The 13,462-nt window shown below is 46.2% G+C and overlaps 1 protein-coding gene across 7 annotated transcripts in view; it reads left to right on the top strand.

Annotated features, from left to right (window-relative positions):
• The window catches only part of DAB2IP (DAB2 interacting protein), a 225,715-nt gene that overhangs the window by 137,965 nt on the left and 74,288 nt on the right, over window positions 1-13,462 (top strand). Inside the window, exon 1 of one of the 7 annotated variants that reach the window (XM_060757586.2) lies at window positions 10,213-10,325. The exons of the other annotated variants lie outside the window; for them this stretch is intronic. The gene's annotated coding sequence lies outside the window, so the exon portion shown is untranslated. Of the gene's footprint in view, window positions 1-10,212; window positions 10,326-13,462 lie in introns of those variants that run through there. 7 annotated transcript variants of the gene reach the window in all.

The following is a 13,462-nucleotide window of genomic DNA, read 5'->3' as shown; positions in this document are numbered from 1 at the left end:
ACCAGCTGGCCTGGCGCCTCCTGAGCGGAAGAGGTGATTTGTAGCGTGTGGAGGGTCGGACCATTACATTTTCTTCAAGTTCATGTCCGATCCTGCTGATTTTGAGAGTCAAACTAGTTGTTGGAGATCTTGTTGTCAATGAGAAAGTTGTTGGACATCATTACAGAAGTTAGCAAACTTTGCCATGGAATTCTAGAGCCAGGAATTATGATTGTATTTAGTCAGCCATACCTTTCTCCCTGTTGAAAATTGTGTTGTTAGTGTTGGCCCCACTGGTCCTGCGCTCCAACCTGTGAAGGTCTCTTTGGATCTTGACGCCAGCACTTGCTCTCCCTTCCATTGTGGCGTCACTTGCAAATGTGATTGCCCATCTTCCGAAATGCTTTGGAGGGTGTTTTTTGTGTGTGTGTGTGCACAAGGTGTAGGACCTTGTGCTTTTGCTTCCCCTAAGAGGCAGTGGTGCTAACGTCTTCTCACTTGCACAGGTGAAAATAATACCTCTCCACAGTCAACTGTTTTTCCAAGGCTGAAAAAAAGTGTGCGAACACCCCGCTCTTTGCACCACGCGGCCCTCTCCTGCGCCTCTGCTCGCTTTGCTAAGGAGAGAGAGGAGGGCCAGGCTTTGCCTCGGATTCGGATCCTTGGCCCCATTGTGTCCCCCTCCGCCATGGGCCTCCTTCCCAGTCTGGCTGCCCTGGTTTCCACTGGTGGAAGTGGGAGAAGGGTTGGAGAGAGGAAGGGAGGCCGTGCCGCCAAGGGCCAGAGAGAGACAATGGAGAGCCATTAAATTTGCACAGATGGCTGAGCCCGTGTCCCTTGCGGCCAAGCAGTGCGCGGCCCCTCCAGACCTCAAAAGAGGGGCCGGGGTGGGGGAAAGCCCCCCAGGAAGAGAAGGAAAAGAGAGGGAGGAAGGAGAAGGAAAGAAGGAAGGAAGGAAGGAAGGAAGGAAGGAGGGAGGGAAGAAAAGAAAGGAAAAGGAAAGGAAAGGAAAGGAGGGAGGGAGAAAAAGGAAGGAAGGAAGGAGGAAGGAAAAGGAAGGAATGCTGTTCTATAGCCCAGGCCTGGGCAAACTTCCTAACTTGGGGGTCGCATGCTAGCACTCCCTGCGAGAGACTGCCCAGTGATGGAAGGAAGGAAGGAAGGAGAGAAGGAAAGAGAAGGGAGGGAGGGAAGCAAAGGGAAGGATGGAAGGAGAAAGAGGGAGAGAGGGAAGGAGGGAGGAAAGAGGGAAGGAAAGACAAAAGAGAAGGAAGGGTGGAAGGGAAGGATGGATAGAAGGAAGGAAGGAAAGGGAAGGATAAAGGAAAAAAGAAAGAAGGATAAATAAATGGGAAGGAAGAAAGGAAGGAAGGAGAAAGAGGGAGAGAGGGCAGGAGGGAATGAAAGACAAAAGAGAAGGAAGGAAAGGTGGAAGGGAAGGATGGAAGGAAGGAAGGGAAGGATAAAGGAAAAAAAGAAAGAAGGATAGATAAATGGGAAGGAAGAAAGGAAGGAGAAAGAGGGAGAGAGGGAAGGAGGGAGGAAAGAGGGAAGGAAAGACAAAAGAGAAGGAAGGAAGGGTGGAAGGAAAGGATGGAAGGAAGGAAGGGAAGGATAAAAAAAAAGAAAGAAGGATAGATAAATGGGAAGAAAGGAAGGAGAAAGAGGGAGAGAGGGCAGGAGGGAGGAAAGAGGGAAGGAAGGAAGGAAGGAAGGAAGGAAGGAAGGAAGGAAGGAAGGAAAGACAAAAGAGAAGGAAAGAAGGAAGGAAGGGTGGAAGGGAAGGATGGATGGATGGAAGGAAGGAAGGAAGGAAGGAAAGAAGGGAAGGATAAAGGAAAAAAAGAAAGAAGGATAGATAAATGGGAAGGAGAAAAGGAAGGAGAAAGAGGGAGAGGGGAGAAAAGAGGGAAGGACGAAAGGGAGGAAGGGAAGGATGGAAGGAGAAAGAGGGAGGGAGGGAGGTAAAGAGGAAGGAAAGAGAGAAGGAAAGACAAAAAGGAGGGAAGGATGAAAAGGTGGAAGGGAAGGAAGGAAGGAGGGAAGAGAAGGAGGGAGGAAAGGGAGAAGGAAGGAAGGAAGGAAGGAAGGAAGGAAGGAGGAAAGGATGGGAAGAATGGAAGGAGAAAGAGGGAGGGAGTTAAAGAGGAGAGAAAGAGAGAAGGAAAGACAAAAAGGAGGGAAAGATGAAAGGGTGGAAGGGAAGGAGGGAGGGAGGGAGAAAGAAGGAGGTGAGGGAGGGAGGGAAGGAGGAAGGGAGAAAGAAGGAAGGAATGATAAGATTGTGTGAGGTAGGAGGGCCTGAGAAAAGAGCCCAAGGGGCTGCATCCGACCCCAGGCCTGGGTTTGCCTATACCTTCTGTAGCCAATGTGTATTATTATTATTATTATTATTATTATTATTATTATTATTATTGATAATGGTATGCTAATTTTTCTCTCTTCAAAAAGACTTGTGTGCCCGAGCCACCATCCGGGCCCCGGCCGCTGTGTTTGTGTGTATACACATTGCGCGTTCTTCAAGGCGTTCTGTTGCTTTCTGATAAAGAGAGCGATGCGTTAATAAACCAAAGCCGCATGCTTAATGCAACACAACTGCGGGGCACGGGGGCGCCGGGATTCTGGGATGAAGGGAGGGGTGGGCCGCCGTCCTTTCATCTCCTCCTATCATGAGGCAGAGCGAAGCAGCCGCCTCGGGGAAGAAAGAGGCTTAATGGAGTGCCATGCCAGGAGAAGGTGGATGCCTTCATTAGCTCCGTGTTGTTTGCTTCTTAACCTGTGGGATTCCCCTCGTCCACAATAATCCGCCTGGCCTTGGGCCTGCTGTACTTTGAATGTGGAGGCATCACAGAATGCGAGAGTGGGAAGGGACCCTCAAGGGCTATCTAGCTGAATCATCTTAGTCCTCCTAGAAGACACCTTTTGAGCACTCCCAGGAGATGGCCAGATTGTTTTAAAAAAACCTGCCGGAAAGGGAGACTCCACCTTGCCATACGTTTCTCCCTGTTGAGATTCATTTTGATCGTCTTGGCCAATCAGCTTTCTCATCTCTAAAGTTCACTTTGGATCGTGATCCTGTCCTCTTCCTCCCGATTTGGTCTCATGTACCAATTTGATCAGGCAGGCTTCCATTCGGTTCTCCAAGTCGTTCATATTATTGTGGCCTGTAAAGCCTCAGCCTCTGAGGATGAGGTCGAGGATTTTTTGTGTGAGCCTGTTACTTAGAATCCTAGAGTTGGAAGAGAACTGCTGGGCCATCCAGTTCAACCCCGTTCTGCCAAGAAGCAGGAATATTGCATTCAAAGCACCCCTGACAGATGGCCATCCAGCCTCTGTTTAAAACCCTCCAAAGAAGGAGCCTCCACCACACTCCGGGGCAGAGAGTTCCACTGCTGAACGGCTCTCACAGTCAGGAAGTTCTTCCCCATGTTCAGATGGAATCTCCTCTCTTGTAGTTTGAAGCCATTGTTCCATTGCGTCCTAGTCTCCAAGGAAGCAGAAAACAAGTTCGCTTCCTCCTCCCTGTGACTTCGTCTCATATATTTATACATGGCTATCATGTCTCCTCTCAGCCTTCTCTTCTTCAGGCTAAACATGCCCAGCTCTTTAAGCCGCTCTTCATAGGGCTTGTTCTCCAGACCCTTGATCGTTTTAGTCGCCGTCCTCTGGACACATTCCAGTTTGTCAATATCTCCTTTCAATTGTGGTGGCCAGAATTGGACACAATATTCCAGGTGTGGTCTAACCAAAGCAGAATAGAGCATGGGGAGCACGACTTCCCTAGATCGAGACACTATGCTCCTCTTGATGCAGGCCACAATCCCATTGGCTTTTTTTGCCGCCACATCACATTGTTGGCTCATGTTTAACTTGCTGTCCACGAGGACTCCAAGATCTTTTTCACACGTACTGCTCTCCAGCCAGGCATCGTCCCCCATTCTGTCTCTTTGCATTTTGTTTTTTCTGCCTAAGTGGAGTCTCTTGCATTTGTCACTGTTGAACTTCATTTTGTTAGTTTTGGCCAATCATCTCTCTAATCTGTCAAGATTGTTTTCAATCCTGCTCCTGTCTTCTGGAGTATTGGCTCTCCCTCCCAATTTGGTCCCGTCTGCAAACTTGATGATCCTGCCTTCTAGCCCTTCATCTAAGTCATTAATAAAGATCCTGATCAGGACCGGGCCCAGGATGGAACCCTGCTTTGGGCACTCCACTTGTCACTTCTTTCCAGGATGAAGAGGAAGCCTTGGGGAGAATCACCCTCTGGGTTCGTCCATTTAACTTCTGCGGGGGGGAAGCAAAAGTGTTTTCGAGATGTTTTGGATAGATCTGTTGTCGAGGAAACAGACCATGTTTCCTTCTGAGAATTTCCCAGGGATTGACTGTGAAAGGAATGTGGAGGAGACTCGAGGGCTCCCGATAACCCAGTGTTTATGGTTCAGACGTGATGGAGTGGAGCAGAGAGAGATTCATTGTGCTCAGAGGCAGAAAGATAAACACAGGGAGCCCAGGTGTGGGACAGAATGACATTTAGGTAAGAGGGAGACTTCTTCCGGAATTGGAGGCTTTGTTCGGTGTGGAGATCAACACTAGAATTTCATGTCTCAAGTCGCCTGTCTAGGAAGCTCCAAGTCAGGAGTTCTGGTCCTTAGTTTTTGTTTTCCTCTTTAAATTGCATGTCTCCTGTTTGGATGACAAATCTTGCTTCGAGTTTTCAAGCCCTTGGGATTATAGTCATGTTTTGAGTGTCACCACCTTGGAATTACCATTTCTTGCTTTACCTTCGGTGATTTTTTGGATTTACGTCCAGAGTTTCTCTTTGCTTTTTGTCAAGCTCTTGATATCTAGGTCATGGAAGTAACTTGGATACTGTTTGTACAATCTGGCCTTTGATTTTACTTTCTTGCATGCATGCTCAGTTTGCTTATTTTAAATGACTTTTAGAGAATTGCTTGCACTAGTTTGACGCTGTTGCTCTTTATATACTCCTTCCTTAATATGTTCATTATTGTTGTGGAACTGTGTGGTGTCTGGGTGCAAGGCGATCAACAGGTGGCTAGGCTGCAACACATATAGGTGTTAAATAGCCCTGAAAGGCCTAGGACGGGACCCGTGGGGTCACTTCTCTCCAGGATGCACAGTAGGACTTCTGGCCCACGTCATGCTGGAGGACCTCAGAGAAGCCTGGAGAGGACAGGTTTTAATTGGACGTGGATAAATGAAACCACAGGTCTCACAGATACAGGGGTCCTAAAGTATTTCTTGCTCAATGGCTGCTCCAGAGCACACTACCAGGAAGGAAGGAAGGAAGGAAGGAAGGAAGGAAGGAAGGAAGGAAGGAAGGAAGGGGATAAATGATGCAAAATCTCCATTCAAAGCGTACGGGTCAAGAACCTGCAATTTGCCAGATTTGCATAATTCCTGGGGGCTGTCAAAGGCTCTCACTGCCCGGCGCAACCTCAGTGTCGTGCGCTGATTGGGACGCCCGCCTGGAACGACCTCGGTCGTGTGATCCGGCCGTGGCCCCGGCATCGGCAGTAATGAGAAACCTCTTAAGGCACCAAGAGCACTCGATGGGGCGCATGGGCCAGCAGTGCGCATGGAGAGACTACTGCTGCAGATAGGGCTGTGGCACATGCATGTAGAGACATGGCCAAGGGGATGGAAAGCCCTCCCTCCCAGGGCCGGATGTGGCCCCACAAGGCTGCTGTTCCAAATGACCTCTACTACTAAGGCTCCAAAGTCCTGTTCAAACGAAAGCAGTCCATGAGAAAGGCATCTAGGAGTCGTACCACCTTATCACATTGAGACAGTTCCTCTTGTAGGACACTTCAGCCTCTTTTCAAACATGCAGAGGCATGGAGCTTATCACATGAGTTAAACCCCTCACGGCTGTCATGTGTAACCTTCCATGGTTGGAAAGAGGCAGAAGTGTCCTATTGTTTCATTGTGTCAGAAGTGACTTGAGAACATACTGCAAGTTGCTTCTGGTATGAGAGAATTGGCTGTCTACAGAGACATTGCCCAGGGGATGCCCGGATGTGTTACCATCCTGCTGGGAGGCTTCTCTCATGTCCCCGCAAGCTAGAGCCGACAGACGGGAGCTCACCCCGTCTTGTGGATTCGAACAGGCAACCTTCAGGTCAGCAACCCAACCTTCAGGTCAGCAGTCCAGGTGGCACAAGGGTTTAATCCATTGTGCCACCTTTCAGAAGTGTTCTGAAAGGAGGGGAATCTGGCAATCGATGTCATCACATGGAGAAATTTCCCCCTGATAGGACACTTCAGCCTCTTTTCAAGGACGGAGAGGCACGGAGATAGATCATCACATGAGTGAAACTCCTTCTGGCCGTCATGCATAGCCCTCCGTGGTTGAAAAGAGGCCAAAGTGTCTTGAATGGAGGGAACTCCACAATCAACCTCATCACATGGAGACATTTCCCCCTGGATGTAGGACACTTCGGCCTCTTTCCAAGCACGGAGAGGCACGGACCTCATCACATGAGTTAAACTCTTTCCAACTGTCATGCATAGATGTCCGTGGATGAAAAGAGGTCAAAGTGTCTTGAAAGGAGGGAACTCTGAACGTGGGCCGGTCATCCTGTCCAGAGCTCCCGTCTCTTACCACACTTCACTCCCATCTTTACAACTGAAAAACAGGTGGGATGGGAAGCATCCAAAGTTTCCCACCCTGTTTCATTGCCCAACCGTCAACAATCTTGTGCATCCTATGGGGTTCGAACCATAGGATCCCATGGAAGAGGGGTGAGTCTCTACTCTTTCCCCTCTTAGTGTGATGAGGTCCTTAGCGGGCCACAAACTGAATGTGTTGTCGAAGGTTTTCATGGCCAGAATCACTGGGTTGTAGGTTTTTTTGGCCATGTTCTAGAAGCATTCTCTCCTGATGTTTCGCCTGCCATAGATGTAGGTGAAACATCAGGAGAGAATACTTCTAGAACAGTGGTTCTCAACCTGTGGGTCTCCAGATGTTTTGGCCTTCAACTCCCAGAAATCCTAACAGCTGGTAAACTGGCTGGGAATTCTGGGAGTTGTAGGCCAAAACACCTGGGGACCCACAGGTTGAGAACCACTGCTCTAGAACATGGCCATATAGCCCGAAAAACCTACAACAACCCACCAACTGGATGTGATGTGGCAACTGAGAAAGCCAATGCAATTCGAGGAGGTCTAGATCAAGACAAGTCCTAGCCCTGCTCCATTCTGCTTTGACCAGACCTCACCTGGAAGGGCCCGGGTCCAGTTCTGGAGAGGGTCAAGAAGGAGAGGGACAAGCCGTAAGGTGGCCAGAGAAGGGCCATCAAAAGGGTCAAAGGTGTGGATGCCAAGGAACAGCTGAAGGAGGGAGATAGGTGTGTTTATTTTGGAGAAAAGGGGGTTGGATAGCCTTGGGGAAGTCCAAAACAGTTGGAGGGAGGGCCAAAGTTGGCCCAGGCCTGAGATAATAGGGGCATGTTCTTGCCTTCTTGCAGCGGGGACGCCGCTCCTCCCTCGCCCTGTTCTGGCCTGCGGTCTCCTTGTGCCGGATGCACTTCCGTGGTCTCTCTCTCTCTCTCTCTGTGGGGAGACCACAAGGGAAGCCGAGGAGGCAATCTCAGCAGCCCAAATCGGAAGCCAATGGTTTCGGATGGGCCTTGTGGTTTCCTTTTGGGGACTCCCAGCTGCCTCTTCTCTCACCTCTCCTGCAGCAAAGCTCAGGAAAGGCCCAGGCTTTGGCTGGCAAGACCCAAAATCTCCCTCCATTTCTCCCCTTTCCTTTTAAGGATGTGCCCTTGCTGCTTTGGTGAGCTTCCGACTTACACGGGATGCACTGGCGAATTATTGCAGTCTCCCATCACTCTTTTAAAATATAGATTAGAATTGTGAGAAGGTGTGCAAACCGGCACCTTAGACTTTGCTGTATGCTGACGACGCAGTGCTTGCTTCTGAAGACAAGGAAGAATGCCAAGTGCAAGCATGGTGTGAGGGGTTGCTGCATGATATGACCGGTTGGTGCATGGTGTGACCGGTTGGCGCATGGTGTGAGTGGTTGGAGCATGGTGTGAGTGGTTGGCGCATGGTGTGAGTGGTTGGCGCATGGTGTGAGTGGTTGGCGCATGGTGTGACCAGTTGGCGCATGGTGTGACCGAGTGGTGCAGTGGGTTAAACCGCTGAGCTGCTGAACTTGCTGACTGAAAGGTCAGCAGTTCGAATCCGGGGAGTGGGGCTGAGCTCCTGCTTTTAGCCCCAGCTCGTGCCAACCTAGCAGTTCGAAAACATGCAAATGAGAACAGATCAATAGGTAATGGTGCTCCATGCAGTCATACCAGCAGCCACATGACTGTGGAGGTATCTATGGACAACACCGGCTCAAAGGGCTTAGAAATGGAGATGAGCACCAGAGTCTTTGAGTTGGACACGACTGAACTTAATCTCAGGGGAAAATCTTGACCTTTATAATAATAGTAGTAATAATAATAACAACAACAACAGCAGCAACAACAACAACGTAGCTGATTGGAGTCTCCTTCAGGAGAGATAAAGCAGAGTATAAATAAGAGTAATAGTAGTAGTAGTAGTAGTAATAATAATAATAATAATAACAACAACAATGTAGCTGCTTTGAGTCTCCTTCAGGAGAGATAAAGCAGAGTACAAACAAGAGTAATAATAATAATAATAATGTAGCTGCTTTGAGTCTACTTCAGGAGAGATAAAGCAGAGTATAAATAAGAGTAATAGTAGTAATAATAATAATAATAATAATAATAACAACAACAACAATAACAACAACACAGTCCTAGATGCTTGGGAAGTGTTCGATTTGTGATTTTGTGATACAAAATCCAGCGTAGAGATCTCATTTGCTGTGACGTACTGTGTTTTTGTGTCAGCAAAATAATAATAATAATAATAATAATAATAATAATAATAATTTTGTGATACAAAATCCAGCATATATCTCTCATTTGCTGTGACATACAGTGTTTTTGTGTCAGTAAAATAATAATAATAATAATAATAATAATAATTTTGTGATACAAAATCCAGCATATATCTCTCATTTGCTGTGACATACAGTGTTTTTGTGTCAGTAAAATAATAATAATAATAATAATAATAATAATAATAATAATTTTGTGATACAAAAGTCAGCATATAGATCTCATTTGCTGTGACATACTGTGTCTTTGTGTCAGTAAAATAATAATAATAATAATAATAATAATAATAATAATTTTGTGATACAAAATCCAGTATATATCTCTCATTTGCTGTGACATACTGTGTTTTTGTGTCAGTAAAATAATAATAGTAATAATAATAATTTTGTGATTTTGTGATACAAAAGTCAGCATATAGATCTCATTTGCTGTAACATATTGTTCTTTTTGTGTCAGTAAGATAAAAATAGTAATATTAATAATAATAATTTTGTGATACAATATCCAGTATATATCTCTCATTTGCTGTGACATACTGTGTTTTTGTGTCAGTAAAATAATAATAATAGTAATAATAATTTTGTGATTTTGTGATACAAAATCCAGCATATCAATCTCATTTGCTGTGACACACTGTGTTTTTGTGTCAGTAAAATAATAATAATAATAATAATAATAATTTTGTAATACAAAATCCAGTATATATCTCTCATTTGCTGTGACATACTGTGTCTTTCTGTCAGTAAAATAATAATAATATTAATAATAATAATTTTGTGATTTTGTGATACAAAAGTCAGCATATAGATCACAATCTCCAGTATATATCTCTCGTTTGCTGTGACATACTGTGTTTTTGTGTCAGTAAAATAATAATAATAATAATAATTTTGTGATACAAAATCCTGCATATATCTCTCATTTGCTGTGACATACTGTGTTTTTGTGTCAGTAAAATAATAATAATAGTAATAATAATAATAATAATAATAATAGTTTGCTGTGTTCTAATCTTTAGTTGTGTTTCCAATAATAATAGCATATAGATGGCTGGCCCCTTATCTCTACCTTTCCCTGATCCCAGTCCTCTTTTCCTCCTCCTCCCTGTTTCAGTCTTAGTAATTCCTCTGACATTCCCTACTTTGGAAGAGAGCCCCTCAGAGCATGCGCAGAGTGCACTGCCAGAGGGCGGGGCTGGTGGAGTGCGAGGGGGCGTGTCCTATTCCAGGCGGGGGGCGGAGCTTGGGAGAAGAGAAGAGGAGGAGGGTCCGAAAGGGGGCGGAGCTTAGGGCGCATGCGCAGTGCTGAGTAGGGCGAGAGAGAGAGAGAAGAGGCGGCGGCGCTGCTTTGGCGGCCATGGGGGGCGTCGTCGTCGACGCCATCCGAGCGCCCCCTCCTCGCTCCCAGGTGAGACCCCCTTCCCCCTCAGGGCCTAGCGAACCCCACGAAGCCCGCTTTTTCCTGGCCGCGCCTTTCCTCCTCCTGAGACGAGTTAGCTGAGGAGGAGCCCTTCCGGGTCAGCCGGGGTCAAGCGCCAAGCCCCGCCCACCCAGGCCCCCCATTGGCTCCTCCCATTAATCATAATAATAATAATAATCTCCCCAAGAGGAATCCTATGAGTTGGGAGAAACCCCCAAAGGCCATCCAGTCTAACCTCCTTTTGCCATTATACAGGAATAATAATAATAATAATGACTTTATTATCTTATCTCCCCAAGAGGTCTGTGAAGCAGATCTTCATAGAATCCTATGAGTTGGGAGAGACCCCAAAAGGCCATCCAGTCCAACCCCCCTTTTGCCATTATACAGGAAGATAATAATAATAATAATAATGAGGCTGGATGGCCATCTTTCAGGGATGCTTTGATGGTGGCAGAAAGAGGTTGGACTCGATGGCCTTTAGAGGTCCCTTCCACCTTTATTATTATTATTATTGAATCTGGATGGCCATCTATTGGGGGTGCTTGGATTGTGCTTTCCCTGCCTGAAGACAAAAGGAGGTTGGACTAGATGGCCTTTAGAGGTCCCTTCCACCTTCAATTATTATTGAAAATGGATGGCCATTTGTTGGGAGTGCTTGGATTGTGCTTTTCCTGCCAGAAGACAGAAGGAGGTTGGACTCAATGGCCTTTAGAGGTCCCTTTCACCTTCAATTATTATTGAAGCTGGATGGCCATCTGTTGTGAGTGCTTGGATTGTGCATTTCCTGCCTGAAGACAGAAGGAGGTTGGACTAGATGGCTTTTGGAGGTCCCTTCCACCTCTATTATTATTATTATTATTATTATTATTATTGTAGCTGGATGGCCATCTATTGAGGGTGCTTGGATTGTGCTTTTCCTGCCTGGAGACAGAAGGAGGTTGGACTCGATGGCCTTTAGAGGTCCCTTCCACCTCTCTTATTGTTATTATTATTGAAGCTGGATGGCCATCTATTGGGAGTGCTTGGATTGTGCTTTTCCTGCCTGAAGACAGAAGGAGGTTGGACTCGATGGCCTCTTATAATTGTTGTTATTATTATTATTCTTATTGACGCCGTGTGGTCTCTTCTCTAACTGTTGATATTGTTGTTGTTATTATTGAGGCCAGATGATCATCTGTCGAGGGTATTTTGATTGTGCTTTTCCTGCATGGCGGAATGGGGTTGGACTAGATGTCCCGTGGGGTCTCTTCCAACATAATTATTCCTGTTGTTGTTGTTGAGCCTGTATGATGATCTATCGGGGATGATTGGATTGTGCTTTTCCTGCATGGCAGATTGGAGTTCGACTAGATGGCCCATGGGGTCTTTCCCAACAGTATTATTATTGTTACTGCTATTATTATTATTGAAGGTGGATGGTTATCTGTCGGGGGTATTTTGATTGTGCTTTTCCTGCATGGTAGATTGGGGTTAGACTGGGTGTCCCATGGGGTCTCTTCCGACTATTGTTATTGTGTTGTTGAAGGCTTTGATGGCCGGAATCAGCAGGTTGCTGTGAGTTTTCCGAGCTGTGTGGCCATGTTCCAGAAGCATCCTCTCCTATTATGGAATAGTGCAGTGATGATTTGGATCGGACATGGATTATGATTTTGGAGAACGTCATTTCGATAAGTGTTTTAAGGTTTGATATGTTTTTAATGATTGTTTTAATATATATGCTTATTTTGTTACGTATGCATTGCATCGTTGCCTATATATGTAAGCCACCTTGAGTCCCCTATGGGGTTGAAAAAAGCAAGGTATAAATAGGATAAATTAAAAATTATTATTATTATTATTATTATTGAGGCAGGGTGGCCATCTATTGGGGTTGCTTTGATTGTGCATAATAACAGAAGGGAGTTGTGTGCCAAGTTTGGTCCAGGTCTGTCATTCATGGGGGTCACAGTGGTCTGTGGAAGTCAAATCCAAAACAGGATAAAGCACTACAAATCCTATCATCTGTGTTATTATTATGATTGAGGCTGGGTGGCCATCCATCAGGGGTGTTTTGATTGTGCATAATAGCAGAAGGGAGTTGTGTGCCAAGTTTGGTCCAGGTCTGTCATTCGTGGGGGTCGCAGTGGTCTGTGGAAGTTGAATCCAAAGCAGGTTAAAGTACTACAAATCCTATCATCTGTGTTATTATTATTATTATTATTATTATTATTATTATTATTGAGGCTGGGTGGCCATCTGTCGGGGGTGTTTTGATTGTGCACAATAGCAGAAGGCAGTTGTTTGCCAAGTTTGGTCCTGGTCTGTCATTCGTGGGGGTCACAGTGGTTTGTGGAAGTCGAATCCAAAGCAGGTTAAAGTGCTGCAGATCCTATCAACCCCTCCAGTATGGTCTGTGGGTCATGGGAGTCTGTGTGCCAAGTTTGGTCCTGATCCGTCATGCGTGGGGGTCACAGTAGTCTGTGGAAATTGAATACAAATCAGGTTAAAGTGCTGCAAATCCTATCATCTGTGGTCCATCCTCCCACAAACCTATCCAGTATATTCTGTGGGTCATGGGGGTTTGTGTACCAAGTTTGGTCCAGGTCCGTTATGTGTGGGGGTCGCGGTAGTCTGTGGAACTTGAATACAAATCAGGCTAAAGTGCTGCAAATCCTATCATCTGTGGTCCATCCTCCCACAAACCTATCCAGTATATTCTGTGGGTCATGGGGGTTTGTGTACCAAGTTTGGTCCTGGTCCGTCATGCGTGGAGGTCGCAGTAGTCTGTGGAAGTTGAATACCAATCCAGTTAAAGTCCTGCAAATCCTATCATCCGTGGTCCATCCCCCCACAAATCCTTCCAGTATGTTCTGTGGGTCATGGGGGTTTGTGTGCCAAGTTTGGTCCTGGTCCGTCATTCGTGGGGGTCGCAGTAGTCTGTGGAAGTGGAATACAAATCAGGTTAAAGTGCAGCAAATCCTATCATACGTGGTCCATCCTCCCACAAACCTATCTAGTATGTTCTGTTGGTCATGGGGGTCTGTGTGCCAAGTTTGGTCCAGGTCCGTCATGCGTGCGGGTCACAGTAGTCTGTGGATGTTGAATCCAAGTCAGGTTAAAGTGCTGCAAATCCTATCATCTGT

Source organism: Anolis sagrei, chromosome 11, assembly GCF_037176765.1.
Source record: "Anolis sagrei isolate rAnoSag1 chromosome 11, rAnoSag1.mat, whole genome shotgun sequence".
NCBI classification, from domain to species: Eukaryota; Metazoa; Chordata; class Lepidosauria; order Squamata; family Dactyloidae; genus Anolis; species Anolis sagrei.
This window is presented reverse-complemented; position numbering and strand designations above follow the sequence as displayed.